Source organism: Physella acuta, unplaced genomic scaffold, assembly GCF_028476545.2.
Source record: "Physella acuta isolate Inbredline_101_S28 unplaced genomic scaffold, ASM2847654v3 ptg000010l, whole genome shotgun sequence".
In the NCBI taxonomy this organism is placed as follows: Eukaryota; Metazoa; Mollusca; class Gastropoda; family Physidae; genus Physella; species Physella acuta.
Window position 1 is genome coordinate 386,780 of NW_026731530.1, and position 7,063 is coordinate 393,842.

The window sequence follows — 7,063 nt, forward strand, 5'->3', positions numbered from 1 at the left end:
AGTTGGAAAGAGGGAGGGGGAGAGGGCATAGCACGCAGCTGAAAAGGCTTTTTTTCCCCTTTTGTATTTGACTGTCAGTCTTTGCATCTGGTATTTAGCTTTTTAGTCTATTTTTTTAAAAATGTGTTATTGTAAGAGTTTTTAAAAAATCGCAAATCCATAGCTTTGTTTTTTATCTTTTATTTTAGTTCACAATGTCTGTTTGATAGTGCGTGTGTAAGAATATAAAATCGAAAATTAAATATTATTTTGTAGGCTTATAGATTATAGAACATCAATCTATTAGATGTAGGCCTACAAGATTGACCGTAGGATTGCAAACCAATGTCTAGTTATTCGTCATCAGAGCTTTTTTTTCAGGATCTGTTCGAGAGGACACCGCCCCCCCCCCCCCCCCGAAGGAAATTGAATTTATACAAGAAAGATAGCCTAGTCTATACTAAGTATACTTGAACCCGTGCCCCCCCCCAAGGTTCAAGTACCCCCCCCCCCACACACACACGAAGGGGGAGCAGAGGCGTAGCGAAGGGGGGCAGGGGGGTACATATGTCCCCGGGCGCCGACCTTAGGGGGCCCAAAATGGGTTGGAAAAACAAAATAAAATTTTATTTTAGCTGCATTTTTGCTTTATAAATATAAAAAAATATATGGGGGGGGGGGGGTGATAATCGAAAGTTTGAGGGGGGGGGGGGGGTGAAAATTGAAAGGTTGATCCTGAGGGGGAGGGCACAGTGTGTAGGACCTAAACCATAATCAAGTGGGAAATATGGTGTATAGGCCCCCACTATATTTCTATTTGATTTGCCATCTGCATTGCGTACTTTTTCATGGTAGATTAACTCAGTGCATTTGAATGCAGTTAAATCAGAATCGTCTTATGATTTTAACTCAATCTCTTCGTTTTTAAAAGTAGATCTATACGGTAAGATCACATTGACCAGTCATTCCAATTTTCCATGAATAAAGTCTTCGGAGAAATAGATTTATTTGACACTAGGTCTGTTAACGGCTGATTTTCTTTTTTTTTTTTTAATTGCTTAACTTGGCTCTTTTCCAATAGCACTGCTTCGTTGAACGTACTTCTGCGCCGTTCTGAATCTATTAATAGCTTTTGCCTCATTTTGAAACTTACCGCAATGTTCAATACTAGAATCTAGATTTCTAGATGTTTTTCATTCAAATAGCCCATTAGAATTTGAAACTATGAGATTTTTTAAAATTCAAATTGATAGGCATTTATTATACTACCCTAATCGTTTTCTTTTTAAAATAATATAAACCCGATCCTAAAGAACGTGAGTTATTTAATGTAGGGCCTAGTCTACATCACAACAAAGGTCTAGATCTAGATGTTATATCAACAGAGAATCCAGATATAGAATCTAGATAGATCAATAGACTTCAGATCTATATTTTGCATAAACTACCCTAACACTTTTTCTTTCTACGACTTTAGACAGCTTTTGGAAAGTATTATACGTACATTTTATAAAGTTCAATCGTGTTGTTACTAACAATGTTAGTAGATCGATGTTGGAATAGATAGAGATATATTTTAACATAGAAGTATTAACAACCAATGTATGCATCTGCTCGATTTCAGCATGTTGTACTAACTACATAAAACGAAACAATTAAAACGTGTGTGGTGGGCCTACTTAAGACTAGATGGCTTTAGATTAGAGCACAGAGGCCATAGCCATGGTGGGAGGGGGGTAAAGAAAGCATGTGTATGGGACTTTCGAGGGGGGGGGGGGAGGTTAAAGGTCACGCCGACTGATGCCGTACACTTCAGTTAGGCCTAGCCAAGCTTTGTGAAGCGTCAAGGACGATGTGACCGACCTAGTCTACTTGTGTACTGCGATGTTTCATTTCAGGCTAATGTTCCAGTCACATAAAGGCGAATAACGACAGGCGGGCTGAGTTTCTTCAGGCTTTTCTTAGTGAAGGGGGTTGTGAAGGTGGGGGGGGGGGGGGGGGGGGGGGGGAGCCAGATCATTTATTTTTTATATAGAAAATAAATACTTAATCCAGTGTCCGCCCGTGATTGATTTACGTACAGCCTGGTCGATCGTAGACTAATAGTAGTAGTTGCACTTCATTTTAGTGAGTCAGAGAAATTAAAAAATCAATCTGAATATCCATCTACAGTGCAGTGCTAACCACTATATGGGGTCATCCATTTATGACGCCCACAATGTTTTTGGATTTTGGACCCCCCCCCCCCCCACCAAAATCCACTTTTTTCCTTATAAAAGTCTATATGCGTCCACAAAAGTGAGTTTTTTCGGACCCCCCCCCCCCCCCCACCGCGTGTGGACGTCATAAATGGATGACCCCTATAGACTGAGCTATTGTGTACAGATCGTCCACATTCTTAAACAAAATATCATTCGTTCTCATTTTTCTTTAAACTGAAAAGGAGAAAAAATAATTAAATAGAATGTGCAGGGTGTTACACGATAAGAAGGCTATGGCGTACAGTTTCTTTCGGGCATCTCTTCGGGGGGGGGGGGGGGGGGGTGGGGCAGGGGCGGATTAACCTTGAGCGGGGCCCCCGGCTGAAAAACATTTGGGGCCCCATATGTTTATATATATATATATATATATATATATATATATATATATATATATATATATATATATATATATATATATATATATATATATATATATATATATATAATAAGCCGGCTGGTCGTGTGTCAGTCATTCCGTCATAAAATGTTCACTGGTATTAATTTGGCAAGAGAGTTAAAATACACTTGGTTTTGCAGCATGCAGCTGTCTTTGTATTTATCTTGGGACTGACTAAATATTGTAAATCTTTACAAACTTATGATAACAAAAAAAAACGAGTCAAAATCCATTCGAAAATGAAGAAGGAACTAAAGAAGCAGGATTTCAAGAAATATGTCAAGTTTATAAGATGTTTATGTGATCCGTCCACTTAACACATGCAGATCTGACAATGTAGGCTAGGCCTAGTCTAATGTAATTTACTCTCTGGTTGTGTTTTATAAGCGAGGTCGATCAAAAGCTATTTTTTTAGTCCAGTGTCACACGATTTATTATTTTAAGGACAGCTCTCTTTAATAAACATTGTCTTAAGGGAAGCGATGAAAGCACTGTACAACTTGTGCGTTTGTGTCTGTCTAAAGGACAAACGTATATTTTCATGGGAGAATAAGTTTCAAATATAGGCCTATGTGTTTGTACAAAAATAAAATTATGGTTTGAACGTTAAAACATTCATCGAGATAGTAAAAACAAAAATCGACAGGAAAATTGTGTGTATTATTGTTAAAATGTGAAACTTTGGGAGCCCCTAAAATTTTGGGACGAGCTTATAAGGCCTCACGGCTTCAATTTCGGTACTCTTGAGATAAACCTCACCATGTCCTTAGCGTCTAGATTCGGTTTTAAATATTGTTAATGTGGCACATCGTTACTATCCGACCTGTCGCTTCCAATAAACACAATCAAAGCACAATTCTTACCTTACAAAAACGTTGTGTTTTCGAACTGTGCAGACAGTCGGATCAGTAGGTTATACGATTTTCTATTTTATTGGTCCTAAAGGGTTAGCCTATCACTAGCTGGTCATTTCTTGTTAACAATTAGGCGTAGGCGGATTAGTCGTTCGTTTAGGGGGGGGGGGGGGGAGGCTGTTGAAGTTCTGTATGTAGGATATTTCTTTCTTTTCTGATTGCAGACTTGCCTTTGTTGCTCACTTTTGTAACGAAAAAAAAAAAAAACAACACAAAACATGAATGTGGTGCCCTTTACCCGAAAATTTTGCCGGATGCCTGGTGCGGTCTGAATCAACCACACCACCCGTGCTACATTATTGAGGAGGTGGAGCAGTGTTCCGTTTTTTTTGCTCACATACACACACACACACATGTGCGCACACACACCCTATCTCTCTCTTACATGCACACTACATTTGTACATTTCTTACCTCAGGTGTCTTTTCAAGTTTTTAGTCATCGCAAGAATCAGCAAAGATATTTATGAGTCTGCTGGATCAAATCTCTGTGTTCGATACATTGTTTCTTGGCAACTGGCTGGTTTAATCTCACGACCACAATTTATTTTAAAACACGAAAAAAAAAAGGCATCCCTGAATTCTTTCTTCCAAACAGCAACATAGGATCATTCGATGATTTCGATCACTGGAGCGTTCGTTAACCGAGTTTACGTCAACTTTTAGTGCTAGATACTAATTTTACGCCGTCTCTATCGAAACCTAAGTGCCTAAACCAACACCGTGAGTTTCAGAGTTTCTTTCAGAAATGTATCTACGGATTAGCACTTATTTTTTCAAAGATATCCCTGAAAGAAACTCTGGTGAGGTTAATTCGTATGTAGATCTATATGTGTTGAGGCGGGGCGCACTTAATTTTTTTTTTTGTGCGGCGTCAAAACGGCCTGAGATTAAAAGGTCCCGCCCTGAGTTTCTCCCAGGCATCTATATCGAAAAACGTCTAACGTCCCCCCCCACCCCCGAACGAAATAGAATTTATATAGAAAATATATATACTACTGTCCGCCCCCCCCCCCCCCGAAAATGTTAAAATACCCCCCCCCCCCCACCCCACCCCCCCCCCCCCCCCCGGAGAAGAAAGTCTGAAAGACACCACTGGTCTCGCCAAAAGAACCCCGACAAAAGGAACCCGTCATATAGGCTGCCGAAAAATAGGCCGCTGTCATATGGGCTCCCGTCAATAAGGTTCCTGATAAAATGGCTCCCGTCATCACTCCTCCCGACAAATATGCTCCCGACAAAAAAGAACATATTAATACGGTTTCTCAGAGACAATAAGTCTCCCAGCGAAACGGGCTCATTTATTATGAACCATACCAGTAGGAACCCTTCATCTTCAAAGTTAGCTTATCCAACACCCATGAATAATTCAACGCATGTAGGGTTGGTCGCAGGTCTTATCTTATATTAATTTACCTAGTCTAAGGAATAGTATGTTCTTAAATTTAAGGGTCATGACGGTCCATGACATTGGTCGGTTGTAGGTTATTGTAGGGAGAGAGGTCCATGTTGTACATTTGTCTTCAGTATGTTTTGTAGGATATTGAAACAAGACGTGTTTTATCCTGTAAACATGATGTATAATCATACATTTGAACTTCAGTGTTCGTTTGTAGGCAACAAGTCCTTCACGGGGGGGGGGGGGGGGGGGGGGGGTCGGGGAGGGTGGCTAATAAAAACATCGGTGTTAACAACTGTCTATGAATGGCTGTTGTTTCATGGAGAAGTTTTTAATTTAGGCATTTAAAAGAGGCTAAAGTAGTAGTAGAGGTAGAAACTGTTTGTGTTGCTGGTGGGTTGGATAAAATCGTTACAACTGTGCCTGTGGGCTAATAAGTTGGGGGTCATTTTGTCGGGAGCCAATATGCCGTGAGCCCATATTTCTGGAGCCTAAATGTCGGGAGCCTATCTATCAGGAGCCTACTTCAAGGGAGCTCTTGGTCATTTTTAGAGGTCATTTTTGACGAGCCGTTTTTGTCAAGGGCCCTTTTGGACGGTGCAACATTTTTTTCTATTTCGTCGGGGGCAGTTTTCTTCCCCTCCCTTCTCCCCACCCAAACCTAAATGGATGCATTAAAGAAACTGGTCCATTGTAGGCTTAATATAGCCTAACTTCTCACTGATCTTGTTTTACAATCGAGTTTAGGCCTAATCAAGAACACATCTATTTGAGTACAGCGACACACGTCTTATTGTTTCGGAGAAGCGACGACAGCTGCAGTTCGTACTGTAGATCTTGTGGGCCTCTACGTCTTTATACACGTTTCTATTATGTTAGGCGATATCTCTTACTGTCTGACTGCTTATGATTGGATGCACACATCAACATTTGTACTAGCCTACGTTGTTTATGAACAGTCTTAGGGGTCGTCCATAAATGACGTCACACACGTAAGTGGGGGGGGGGGGGTCCCGTAATTTTGTGACGGTGTGTGATGACGGGGTGGGGGGTGGGTCAGATGGTTAGAACGGGTCACATTTTTTTACATTATAAAAAAGCAATGTTAGAAAACGAATTTTAGCCGTTATTTCGCGTTTTAGAAAAACTGTTATAATAAATTGTAATACGAATTGATTAAAATACTCTATGTTGACAGAGTTCAGACAAAATATAGTATTTTTAAGAAAAATTCAACTGCAATTTGGGGGGGGGGGGGGGGGTGTAGGGCTGAGGTGTGACGTCATTTTAGGGGGATTGGGTCCGTTTTTTTTTGTGACGATGTGTGACGGAAGGGAGGAGGGGGAGGTGCAAAATCGTCCAAAAAAAAGATGATGTCATTCATGGATGACTCCTAATATCAAGTGTCGATTTGACCTAAAAATGGATTTGGCATAGGCATATCACTATAGGCCCTAGCTGTTCATTTTTTTTTTAAATTAGTGATTAGACGGACCAATCATAAACACACGTGTTTAAGGGAAACATGTTTTTTTTCCAGGCCTAGTTGGTGTTTGATGCAGATAGCAGAGGCGTAGCGACCCTTCCCGGCGCCCGGGGACATACTTTCAATTTGGCGCCCCCCTCGAACTTTTCATTTGCAACCCCCCCCCCCCCTCAAACTTTCGATTTGCACCCCCCCTCGAACTTTTCATTTGCACCCCCCCCCCCCCTCAAACTTTCAATTTGGCGATCCCCTAAGGTCGGCGCCCCGGGGGACATAATGTCCCCCCCCCCGCCCCCCCCCCTCGCTACCGCCTCTGGCAGATAGTGATGACAGCTGGTGTTAACTCCTAAGGGGATGAGGGCGTTTCTGAAGTGGGTTTTTTTCAAGGGGGACAGAGCCTATTTTTGTGAATCATGTTAAATAAAATATCTTTTAGGCTAACTATTCAAACGATCAATTAACTCACTGAAAGAAAAAAAATCAATAGAAAATATAAAGTGTTATAGTTTTTAAGAGCAAATTTCAGGGCCCTAGGCTGCAGCCCTCTCAGCCCCCTTAATCCACTACTGACCCCGGGAGTGTGACGTCATTTACCGACGACTCCATAGCAAACTGTCTGCCACCATTC